Consider the following 14108-nt stretch of genomic DNA (forward strand, 5'->3'; position numbering starts at 1 on the left):
CCTGTGCTGATCAACTGGCTGGAGTGTTTTCCGAGATATTTAACCTTTTGCTTTGGCAGTCTGAGGTACGCATCTACTTCAAGCAGCCTCATTTGTACTGATGTCTAAGAACGTGGTAACTTGCTTCAATAACTATAATCCAGTGGCACTTACTTCCACAGTAATGAAGAGTTTTGAGAGGCTGATGATGAAATATATCAACTCCTGCCAGAGGAGTGACCTGTTTCCACTCCAATTTGAGTACTGGCACAAGTCCACAACAGATACCATTTCATTCGCTTTTCATTCAACCCCAGAACATATGAACAGCAAAGATGCTCTTTATCGACTACATCTCAGCATTCAATACAATCATCCACTCAAAGCTAATCAATAAGCTTCAAGACCTTGGCTCCAATACCTCCCTGTAGAAATACATCTTCAATTTCCTCACTTCCGGACCCCAATCAGTTCCAGACCCCGTAAGACCATAAGATATCAGAGCAGAATTAGACCATTTGGGCCATTAAGTCTGCTCCACCATTTCATCATGTCTGTTCTAATTTTCCTCTCAGCCCCAATTTCCTGCCTTCTTCCCGTATCCCTTCATGCCTTGAATTGGCAACAGCATCTCCTCCACAATCTCCATCAGCACCGGTGCACCACAAGGCCGTGTGCCTAGCCCCGCAGCTCTACTCACTTTACACTTATGACTGTGTGGCTAAGCACAGCTCCAATACCATACTTAAATTTGCTGACAACACCACTGTCATAGGCCAAAACAGAAGGTGTAACAAATCAGAATACAGGAGGGAGATTGAAAATCTTGCTGAGTGGCACCACATCAACAACCTCCTACTCAATGTCTGCAGGACCAAGGAGCTGGTTACGGATTTCAGGAGGAGGAAACCAGAGCTTTCATCAGAGGATCAGAGGTGGAGAGGGTCAACAACGTTAAATTCTTCAGTGTTTTCATTTTAGGTGACTTGTCCTGGTCCCAGCACAAAAGTGCTATTACGAAGAAAGCAAAGCAGTGCCTTTACTTCCTTAGACGCTTGTGAAGATTTGGCATGACACCTAAAACCTTGACAAACTTCCACAGATGTGTAGTGGAGAGTATAGTGACTGGCTGCATCACTGCCTGGTATGGAAACACCAATGCCTTTGAACAGAAAATCCTACAAAAAGTAGTGGGCATAGCCCAGTGCATCCTGAGTAAACTCTCCCCACCATTGAGCACGTCACATGGAGCGTTGTCACAGGAAGGCAGCATTCAACTTCAAGGACCCCATCATCCAGGCTGTTGCCATCAGGAGGAAACATGGAAACATAGAAAATAGGTGCAGGAGTAGGCCATTCAGCCCTTCGAGCCTGCACCACCATTTATTATGATCATGGCTGATCATTCAACTCAGAACCCTGCACCAGCCTTCCCTCCATACCCCCTGATCCCCGTAGCCACAAGGGCCGCATCTAACTCCCTCTTAAATATAGCCAATGAACTGGCCTCAACTGTTTCCTGTGGCAGAGAATTCCACAGATTCACCACTCTCTGTGTGAAGAAGTTTTTCCTAATCTCGGTCCTAAAAGGCTTCCCCTTTATCCTCAAACCGTGACCCCTCGTTCTGGACTTCCCCAACATCGGGAACAATCTTCCTGCATCTAGCCTGTCCAATCCCTTTAGGATTTTATACGTTTCAATCAGATCCCCCCTCGATCTTCTAAATTCCAATGAGTATAAGCCCAGTTCATCCAGTCTTTCTTCATATGAAAGTCCTGCCATCCCGGGAATCAATCTGGTGAACCTTCTTTGTACTCCCTCTATGGCAAGGATGTCTTTCCTCAGATTAGGGGACCAAAACTGCACACAATACTCCAGGTGTGGTCTCACCAAGGACTTGTACAACTGCAGTAGTACCTCCCTGCTCCTGTACTCGAATCCTCTCGCTATAAATGCCAGCATACCATTCGCCTTTTTCACCGCCTGCTGTACCTGCATGCCCACTTTCAATGACTGGTGTGTAATGACACCCAGGTCTCGTTGCACCTCCCCTTTTCCTAATCGGCCACCATTCAGATAATAATCTGTTTTCCTATTTTTGCCATCAAAGTGGATAACTTCACATTTATCCACATTAAATTGCATCTGCCATGAATTTGCCCACTCACCCAACCTATCCAAGTCACCCTGCATCCTCTTAGCATCCTCCTCACAGCTAACACTGCCACCCAGCTTCCTGTCATCCGCAAACTTGGAGATGCTGCATTTAATTCCCTCATCCAAGTCATTAATATATATTGTAAACAACTGGGGTCCCAGCACTGAGCCTTGCAGTACCCCACTAGTCACTGCCTGCCATTCTGAAAAGGTCCCGTTTACTCCCACTCTTTGCTTCCTGTCTGCTAACCAATTCTCTATCCACATCAATACCTTACCCCCAATACCGTGTGCTTTAAGTTTACACACTAATCTCCTGTGTGGGACCTTGTCAAAAGCCTTTTGAAAATCCAAATATACCACATCCACTGGTTCTCCCCTATCCACTCTACTAGTTACATCCTCAAAAAATTCTATGAGATTCATCAGACATGATTTTCCTTTCACAAATCCATGCTGACTTTGTCCAATGATTTTACCACTTTCCAAATGTGCTGTTATCACATCTTTGATAACTGACTCCAGCAGTTTCCCCACCACCGACGTTAGGCTAACCAGTCTATAATTCCCCGGTTTCTCTCTCCCTCCTTTTTTAAAAAGTGGAGTTACATTAGCCACCCTCCAATCCTCAGGAACTAGTCCAGAATCTAACGAGTTTTGAAAAATTATCACTAATGCATCCACTATTTCTTGGGCTACTTCCTTAAGCACTCTGGGATGCAGACCATCTGGCCCTGGGGATTTATCTGCCTTCAATCCCTTCAATTTACCTAACACCACTTCCCTACTAACATGTATTTGGCTCAGTTCCTCCAACTCACTGGACCCTCTGTCCCCTACTATTTCTGGAAGATTATTTATGTCCTCCTTAGTGAAGACAGAACCAAAGTAATTATTCAATTGGTCTGCCATGTCCTTGTTCCCCATAATCAATTCACCTGTTTCTGTCTGTAGGGGACCTACATTTGTCTTTACCAGTCTTTTCCTTTTTACATATCTATAAAAGCTTTTACAGTCAGTTTTTATGTTCCCTGCCAGTTTTCTCTCATAATCTTTTTTCCCCTTCCTAATTAATCCCTTTGTCCTCCTCTGCTGAACTCTGAATTTCTCCCAGTCCTCAGGTGAGCCACTTTTTCTGGATAATTTGTATGCTTCTTCTTTGGAATTGATACTATCCCTAATTTCTCTTGTCAGCCATGGGTGCACTACCTTCCTTGATTTATTCTTTTGCCAAAATGGGATGAACAATTGTTGTAGCTCATCCATGCAATCTTTAAATGCTTGCCATTGCATATCCACCGTCAACCCTTTAATTGTCATTTGCCAGTCTATCTTAGCTAATTCACGTCTCATACCTTCAAAGTTACCCCTCTTTAAGTTCAGAACCTTTGTTTCTGAATTAACTATGTCACTCTCCATCTTAATGAAGAATTCCACCATATTATGGTCACTCTTACCCAAGGGGCCTCTCACGACAAGATTGCTAATTAACCCTTTCTCATTGCTCAAAACCCAGTCTAGAATAGCCTGCTCTCTAGTTGGTTCCTCGACATGTTGGTTCAAAAAACCATCCCGCATACATTCCAAGAAATCCTCTTCCTCAGCACCTTTACCAATTTGGTTCACCCAATCTACATGTAGATTGAAGTCACCCATTATAACTGCTGTTCCTTTATTGCACACATTTCTAATTTCCTGTTTAATACCATCTCCGACCTCACTACTACTGTTAGGTGGCCTGTACACAACTCCCACCAGCGTTTTCTGCCCCTTAGTGTTATGCAGCTCCACCCATATCGATTCCACATCTTCCCGGCTTTTGTCCTTCCTTTCTATTGCGTTAATCTCATCTTTAACCAGCAATGCCACCCCACCTCCTTTTCTTTCATGTCTATCCCTCCTGAATATTGAATATCCCTGAACGTTGAGCTCCTGTCCCTGGTCACCCTGGAACCATGTCTCTGTGATCCCAACTATATCATAATCATTAATAACAATCTGCACTTTCAATTCATCCACCTTGTTACGAATGCTCCTTGCATTGACACACAAAGCCTTCAGGCGCTCTTTTACAACTCTCTTAGCCCTTATACAATTATGTTGAAAAATGGCCCTTTTTGATGCTTGCCCTGGATTTGTCGGCCTGCCACTTTTACTTTTCTCCTTAGTACTTTTTGCTTCTACCCTCACTTTACACCCCTCCGTCTCTCTGCACTGGTTCCCATCCCCCTGTTGTGAATTAACCTCCTCTCGTCTAGCCTCTTTAATTTGATTCCCACCTCCCAACCATTCTAGTTTAAAGTCACCTCAGTAGCCCTCGCTAATCTCCCTGCCAGGATATTGGTCCCCCTAGGATTCAAGAAGATACAGGACTCACAGCACTAGGTTCAGGAACAGTTATTACCCCTCACCATCAGGCTCTTGAACCAGAGGAAATAACTTTGCTCAACTTCACTTGCCCATCATTGAAATGTTCCCACAAGATATAGACTCACTTTCAAATATGATGGCAGAATCTAATATAGTATTAATGGTAAGGCTCTTGGCAGTGTGGAAGATCTGAGGGATCTTGGGATCCGAGTCCATGGGACACTCAGAGCAGTTACGCAGGTTGACTCTGTGGTTAAGAAGGCATACGGTGCATTGGCCTTCATTAATCGTTGTTTAAGAGCCGAGAGGTAATGTTGCAGCTATATAGGGCCCTGGTCAGACCCCATTTGGAGTACTGTGCTCAATTCTGGTCACCTCACTATAGGAAGGATGTGGAAACCATAGAAAGGGTGCGGAGGAAATTTACAAGGATGTTGCTTAGATTGAGGAGCATGCCTTATGAGAGTAGGTTAAGTGAACTCGGTCTTTTCTCTTTGGAGCGACAGAGGATGAGAGGTGACCTGACAGAGGTGTATATGATAATGAGAGGCATTGATCATATGGATAGTCAGAGGCTTTTATCCAGAGCTGAAATGGCTAGCATGAGAGAGCACAGTTTTAAGGTGCTTGCAAGTAGGTACAGAGGAGATGTCAGGGGTAAGTTTTTTATGCAGAGAGTGGTGAGTGCGTGGAATGGGCTGCTGGCGGCAGTGGTGGAGGCGGAAACGTTAGGGTCTTTTAAGAGACTCCTGGATGGTTACATGGAGCTTGGAAAAATTAAGGGCAATGGGTAAAGTCTAGGTAGTTCTAAGGTAGGGACATGTTTGGCACAGCTTTGTGGGCCGAAAGGCCTGTATTGTGCTGTATGTTCTCTATGTTTCTATGTTTTAAGAGCATTTCATCTCATGTTCTCAATACTTATTGATTAATAATTTATTATTATTATTAATTTTCTGTCTTTTTGTATTTTCTCAGATTGGAGTATTTTGCACACCAGTTGTCTGCCCTGTCCGTGCAGTCTTTCATTGAGTATATCATGGTTATTGGATTTATTGAGTATGCCCACAAGAAAATGAATCTCAGGGTTGTATGGTGACATACATGTCCTTTGATAATAAATTTACTTAGAGCTTTAAAAAAAACAATTATAGGCAGGAATAGGAACATTGCAACTACATTTTGTAAACAGATTACATACTTAATTATAAAAAAAGAAAGACCAACACCCAATGTGTAGTGAAAGACGAAACACACAAATCATGCAAACAATAGAAGCCTCCTCCCTGCTCTCCTCCTCTCAACGCCCCTCCTCTTGACATAATTAACTGAATAGTAGGTGAAAATATTTCATAATGATGACAACTACTCATAAATATCAATACTCATGTAACTAGGAGACTTTCATCATAGTTTTTGTTTACTGAATCAGGATTGACTCCAACATGTAAGTTACCATTCAAATCTCTTTGGCCAATTTTATCTTCATTTTCTTGAATGTTTCCAAGAGTTAAGTTCTTGGAAAAGGACGTATATGACGAATTAATTCTTCTCGGGCTTCCAGCCAAGTACTAGTATCAATTATAGCCAACGTTTCAATGACAAACGCCGCCATCTTCTTCAGGGATGATGCCTGGGTATATCTATCCCTGATGAAGATTGCAGAGTTTGTCATCAAAACGTCTGTTGTAATCGATACCTGACTCGTATGCGGCTGGAAGCCCGAGAAGATCTTATTAGTTTAATTTTTATTTCTGTTTGTAAAACTGATTTATAATGTATTATTTTGATAATAAACATTCTTTAACTAATTTCAATTGTTATCAATTAAGATTGATTGTTATTCCATTAACCTTCAGTATTTGTGCAATACTTAGCTTACTTGGGACTTGTGATTTACTATTAAAAGATTAATTCCAACGTTTACTATTTAACACATACCCTCTGTCTTCTGCCTCCATTTCTACCTGTGCATCATTTCTTAAATCATAACCAGTTTCTTAAATGTGCCATGTCACGGCGGCGTAGCTGTTAGCGCAATGCTATAATTGGTCAGGACATTCCGGATTTCGGAGATCAATTCCGATGCCATTCTGTACCTCCTCTCCGTGGAAAGCATTGCATGGGTTTTCCCTGCGTCCTCTGGTTTCTGGTTTCCTCCCACAGTCTAAGTAAAGTTAATTGGTCATTGTAAATTGTCCTGTGACTACTTTAGATTTAGATTTAGCTGCGTTCACAAGCACCTTTTATGTGTGTTGCTTGAATTTCCAGCATCTGCAGATTTCCTCGTGTTTACTTTATACTTATCGGGTTTGTCAAAGGTTGCTGGGATGGTGTGGCTTGAAACAGTGGAAGGGCTTACTCCACACTATTTTGTTAACTAATAAAAATAAAGATCTCCTTTAAGATTAAGGCACCATTTGAGCAGAGGAAAATACTCTAGTGGTTACAGTCACTTTCCACAGAAAGGAAAGACGTTGCAGCTGTTGAAGATCCCAGGACGTCCTCACAGAAGTTCCTCAGCTCTGTGACCTTGGTGCAAACATCTTCAGCTGTGCCATCAATGACCTTTTCTCCATCTCGTGGTCAGCAATGTTGATGATTGCACAATGTTTAATTTCATTTTGCAACACTTCAGTAAATGAAAGGATCCTCACAGCAAGAACTAAATATTCAGACATGAGCTTCTAAAGGACTAGCTACATGCATGCTATTGAATGGCTAGGCAGCGAATATTTCCAACCAGAGGGAATCTAACCACCTGCATATCACAATTCCTTCACTGGTGCTGGATCCTGCAATCCTGTAATTCCCTTTCCTTCACCAGAAAGACTGCTATAGTTCAAGGTGGCAGTTCCTCAGTAACTGCTCAGAAGGACCATTCAGGATGAGCAATAAATGCTGACTTGATAATTTCTCCCAGATCTCCAAGATATCAATCCGTAAAAATAAACAATACTTACTGCATAAGCAGCATGGGCACATACTGTAGCTTCAATTTGAGCTGAATGTCACTCCATTTGCTCCCTCTTAGACAGATTTCTGCAAGTTACATATCATCTGTTTTGTAAATCACCCCCTTCTCACCTTCCTTGATGATCCCTTCTTCCCCCACTCCCATCTGCACTGACAAACAATCAATGAACTTAAAATGGCAATGATTCTTTAATGCCTTTATCTTCATATATGTACCAGCTCAAGAAAAAGGTGCTATTGATTCAGAAGCAACTTGCCTCTAACATACACCTTTGACTTGGTAGGGAGGGAACGATACACCATTGGTATGAATTGATCTTTTCATCTTCCCTTGTGACATTGAACAAGGCTTTTGCAGCCTATTGATTCTATGCTGTCAGTCAGGACAATCAGAACAATTGAAGGGTCTGTAACACATTGTATCTTGAAATAAATAAATAATCCCTCCCCCCACCCCCCACTAACTTTCCTTGTAACTTTCACCCCAGATTCTCATCACTACTACCACCCCTCCTACACACACACACACACACACACACACACACACACACACAAACGTGCACAGGCACAAAGATTCTAAAAGGCTCTACCACCCACCGACACCAGGGACAATTTATAGTCTATCTTTGGGATATTGGAGGAAACTAGAATATCTGAGTAAATACCAGCCATTCACAAAGACAACAGCAAACTCCACAAGATAGCTTCAGAGATCAAGGCTGTATTCAGGTCACTGGAACCATAAGGCAGCAGCTTACCAGATGCACCACCAAGCTTTGTTTAGTTGTTAACTCATAATTGCAAGTTTTAATAAATTCCCAAAATCAATTTTGATTCCCTTTATGTTACAGCCACCGATGTTAAACTCTGCCTAAGAAGACTCTGAAAGAAAACAAACTTCACATCAACCATTTTGGAAGGTGTGACCCTTACAGGACTCAGCATGATCTTCTCCCAGTGAGATTCAGTTCCTGGTGCAAGCTGCCAACTAATCAATTTCAGATACCTTGACAGTAATTAGGGCACCAGTTCGGTCTACATAGCCCATCCAGATGTCCAGGGGTCAAGACATGACCAGTTTTTCTGGCTGTATTCCAAGCATCTAAAATTAATTTTTTAACCATTCCCCTCACAGTCACATTAGCAGTTTACCAAATATGTGCCGTGATCCCAGCTTCATAAAGTTTTTGTGCTGTCTCCTTACAAATAACAGGTCTGCTGCCAGTCGCTCTTTGAATCCAATGGAGGCACTTAACAAAATTGCTCCTTTTATGGGGTGTGATCCTAAGATTTAACCTTTCATCTGCAGGCTTTGAATTTCCATACTTTCCACAGAGGGAGTGCAGCTAACCTTCCTTAGACTGATTGCTGGAATGGCAGGACTATTGAACGAGGAAAGATTGAAGCACTTCATCCTGTATTCACTCAAGTTTAGAAGAATTGGATGGTATGTGAGTGAAACCTACTTAACCCTGGCAGGATGACAGGTACTTAACCCTAAACAGATGGACGACGCAGTAGGCTGGGCTACCGAGATTGAGGACTCACAGTCTCTAGATATGGGTAATACATGTAGTACAGAGATACAGTACCTTCACTCAGAGGGATGGTCAGTTTATGAAATCCCCTATTACAGAGTCATGAGACAATGATACTGAAATAACCAGTCAGTCGTGATCATAAAAAACTTTATGAATAATGGAAAAGGCTCAAACGGCCAAATGACAGAAAACAATAGACATTTCACTACTTGTTGCCCCTCAGGATCTTGCCTGATCCTGATTTTATTTTCGATATTTCTCTGTCTCATTCACCCTGAAGTCATACAATCTAACAACCATTCAGGAAAGACAGCATCAGAATTAACATGCGTCGTTTGTCCGGAATAATATCACCATTCCGTTGTTTCGTGTTTATTATTACTCTGTGAGCTCCATGCAAGCAAGAAATTTCATTGCACCCTGGTGATTATATGATAAGCTAATCAATTATACAGAGCTTTTACTTAACATCATACATTACTGTACAAGAGTCTTTGGCACATGAGTATGTATAGGGTGTCTAAGACTTCTGCACAGTGCTATATTTGTCAACATGGAGCAGGGAGCGAGTTTGTAAATCTGGGAGCAAAGGATGTTGGAAATGGCGAGGGTGGGGCACCACAGGAGGGCTGGGGGACAGGTGGCAGAGAAGGAGTACCAGGAATGGAGGGTGGCACAAGTGCACACACACCCAGCCCTGAGACACCGGAGAAGGTCATTAGTTTTCAAACAATTGGTTTAGTGATCATTACAGAATCTGTCTCAGGTGCTTCCCACTCCCTCCCCTCTCCCTGCCCCTTTCCCGCACTCAGACCACAATAAGGACCCACCTCAGAATCAGGCTTATCATCACTCATATATGTCATGAAATTTGGTTTTTTTTTTGCAATACCTGGGTGATGAGGGCCCTTAATGATAGATGCCTCCTTTTTGAGACATTGCCTTGTGACGACGTCCTCGATGCTGATGAGGCGAGCCCATAATGGAGTTGGCTGAGTTTGCGATTTTCTGCCCCCTTATCCAATCCTGTGCAGTGGTCCCTCTATACCAGATGGTGATGCAACCCATTAGAATACTCTCCATGACAAATCTGTGGAAATTTTGCCAGAGTCTTTGATAACATAGGAAGTCTCTTCAAACTCCTAATGCAATATAATTGCTGCCATGCCTTCTGTGAAATTACATCAATATGTTGGTGCTAAGACAGATCTTTAGAGATGTCAACACCCAGGAACTTGAAACTGCTCACCCTTTCTCACTGCAGATCCCTCAGCGAGGATGGATATGTGTTCCCACACTATCCCCATCCTGAAGACCACAATTAATTCCTTGGTCTTCCTGATGCTGGGTGCAATGTTGTTGTTGCAACTCCACAAAACCAGCTGGTCTATCTCAAAGAGGAAAAAATCTGCAGATGCTGGAAATCCGAGCAACACACACGAAATGCTGGAGGAACTTAGTAGGCCAGGCAGCATCTATGGAAAAAAGTAAACAGTTGAAGGGTCTTGGCCCAAAACATCGACTGATTCATCTTTTTTATAGGTGCTGCCTGGCCTGCTGAGTTCCTCCAGTGTTTTGTGTTCTGTCTTACTCCTGTATGCCTCCTCACCACCATGTGAAATTCTGTCGACAATAGATGTGTCATCACCAAATTTATAAATGGCAATTGTGTTGTGCCTAGCCACAGTCATGGGTGTAGAGAGAGTAGAGCAATGGGCTAAGCACGCATCCCTGAGGTGCACCAGCGAGTTGGAGATGTTATTTCCAATCCGCACTGACTGTGGTCTCACTGAAGGTATCCATCAGTGACATCAGACAGCATTGCTTTCAAAAACTTGATGTCAAGTTGGGCATCATGACACTGTTGATTGTTGCAAGTACTTAACTACCAGAGCCTCTGCAATACATTTATAAGGAAAACCCTGCTGACACTAGAGATCACACAAGAACACAAGAAAATAGGAGCATAAGTAGGCCGCCAGCCTTTCACGCCTGCCCCACCATTCAGTGTGATAATGGCTGATTTAGCCCAGGTGTCTACTTCTCTTCTGATCCACTTCTACTCAGCTCCTATCTTTCAAACCACATGTTATAGAGGGAAGGTCTCCACCACAGGTTAGACAGGAGGGCCTTCAGCACAGGTTATAGACTGGAGCTCCTCCAACATGGGTTTTTATCTGAGCTTCTCACACAAGCTGTAGACAGGAGGCCTTCTGTCACATGTTATAGACAAGGGACCCTCCAGCTCAGATTATAAACTGGATGAGGTCCACCATAGGTTATAGTCTGGTGGTTCTTCACCACAGTTTCTATAGAAGAGACCTCCAACACGCATGGACTGGAGATCCTGCACCACAGTTTCTAAAGAGGAGCTCCTCCAACAAGTATGAACTGGAGATCCTACACCACAATTTCTATAGAGGAACACCTCCAACAAGCATGGACTGGAGATCCTACATCACAATTTCTATAGAGGAACACCTCCAACAAGCATGGACTGGAGATCCTACACCACAATTTCTATAGAGGAACACCTCCAGTGCACGTGGATTGGAGATCCTACATCACAATTTCTGTAGAAGAGACCTCCAACAAGCATGGACTGGAGATCCTACACCACAGTTTCTGTAGAGGAACACCTTCAGCATGCATGGACTGGAGGTTCTCCACCACAGATTATAAAAAGTTGCTGCTACACCACAACTAACAAATCATCTGCATCCACTAAAGGTTATAGTGGGGAGCTCCTCCATCACAGGTTATAGACTAGAGGGCCTAGTTCCATTGTACAAGTGGAAGTCATTCAACACTCCTTCGTGGAGCTATCAGAGGTTGCATTTTCACTTCCTTTGCAATACTTCTGCACTGCAGACCAACACATTCCAGTACACTGAAAAGTGTCCAAAATGACATCATGAGGTTTACCAACATGGAGAAAGTGGGTCAAATGGCCACCTTCTAGCTCATAAACTTTCTATGATTTTCTATAAGCATAATGAGCAAATGAAAATTCAAATAGAAGAGGTTTTCCTTGAAGTTTCATCAGAAGGACATCACATTTAACAGTGCAATGATTCCCTTGGTGGGTTAGAGAAATGACAGACAGAGATTAATGAAACCAAGTGTAAAATGGTTCATTTGGGAGATCAAATGTAAAAAGAAAGTACATAGTTAACAGCAGGACTCTCAACAATATTTATAAACAAAGGGATCTTGAGTTCCACATGTACAGCTCCCTGAAAGTGTCTGCATGGGCTGATAAAGTTGTAAAGATGCAAATGTCATGCTTGCCTTTATTAGATGAGGCATTGAGTTTGAGAGTCAGGGAGTTATTTTGTTTTTTTAATTAATTGCTTTAGGCTGCATTCAGTATATTGCATTCGTTTCTGGTCACACTATTATAGGAAAGATGTGGAGGCTTTGAAGAGGCAGGAGAGGTTTACCAAGAAACTGCCTGTATTAGAGGGCATGTGCTATAAGGAGAGGTTAGATTGACATGGAGCAGTGGAGGTTGAGAGGAGACCTGATAGAAACTTAAATGATTATTGAGGCCTAGACAGAATAGGCAATCCCCAGAATAGAAGTGCCTAATACTAGAAAGCATTCTTTGCAGGTGAAAGTGGTAAGTCAGAGAAGTGTTTTTACACAAACCATGGTGGGTGTTTGGAATGTGCTTCCAGAGTTAGCAGTGGAGACAAACATGGTAGAGACATTCAGGCATCTCTGATTGGCAGATATATGGACATTGTGCAGATAAAAAGGATTTGTTCAGTTAGGTGTTTAATTACTGGTTTAATTAGTTCAGAACAACATCATGAGACAAAGGGCCTTTTCCCATGTTGTACTGCTTTGTGTCCTATGATCTATGAGTCACAGAAATCAGTATTAGAACATACTGTCCAAAACAATGACTTCAGAATACATAATTAATCCTCAGTATCAAAGCCCCAACATTGAAGCTATTTCCAAATTCATGGAAATTAACATCTCGGCTATAATCACTGTGTTGACCTTGTTACCCTTGTCAAGCTAAATCCTAAATTTTAATAGTTACAGCTGAGCTCCAGCCACAACATGTTTTCCTTTGGAGGCAGGGTTAGTTGGACAAAGGGTTCCACTTACCAGTATCCTTCAGGTGAAGCAGTACCCTTACACTGAACTGGACAACTTAAAACTTCATCTTCCTCACACCCCACCTTCCCCAAATACCCCAATCCTTCTTTCTCCTCTGGCACCACCAACCCTCTTCCTCCTTCTGATCCCAGTTGTAATCCTTGCCTTGTCTTCACCATTCCCTTCAACTTGCCCCTTTTGGAGGCAGAATGCCCTGTCCTCGGCAAGGGTCTCAGCTTTGTCCCCCTTCCCCGTCACCTCAGTGAGTTCCACACCTGCCACAATGTCGAAATCATCTGTGCCTCCATCTCCAAGCCGACTTCTTTATCAAAGATTCCACACCCCGCACTGATGAACCCTTTCTCTCGTTTTCATCCCTCCTCCTCTTCTTGGACACCCCGCTCTGGCTCTCTACCTGCTCTGGATCTTTTCATCTCAAATTGCTGACAAGACGTCAACCCTCTCGACTTCTCAAACCTTACCACCTTGGAGCACACTGCTCTACACACTCTCCATACCAATCCCAACATCATCAAATCCACAGATAAAGGGGGTGTTGTGGTCATGTGGCACACTGACCTCTCCCTTAATGAGGTCCGGCAGCAACTCTCAGACACCTCCTCATACCTACCCCTTGAAGCAGACCATCAGAAACTGTCTCCGACACCATCACTGACCTCATCAACTCTGGAGAGCTCCAATCCACTGCCACTTATAGTTTCATTACCCCACACTTCTCGCTTCTACCTCTGACCCAAGATCCATAAACTCGACTGTCTGGGTAGGCCTATTGTCTCTGCCTGCTCCTGCCCCACTGAACTCGTGTCTCCATACCTTGACTCCATTCTATCCCACTTGGTTCAGTCCCTTCCCACCTACATTCCCGACATGTCTTATGTTCTCAATCCCCTCAGTAACTTCCAATTCCCTGACCCTGACCACCTTGTTTTCACCAGGATGTCCAGTCCCTATTT

Source organism: Mobula birostris, chromosome 10, assembly GCF_030028105.1.
Source record: "Mobula birostris isolate sMobBir1 chromosome 10, sMobBir1.hap1, whole genome shotgun sequence".
NCBI classification, from domain to species: domain Eukaryota; kingdom Metazoa; phylum Chordata; class Chondrichthyes; order Myliobatiformes; family Myliobatidae; genus Mobula; species Mobula birostris.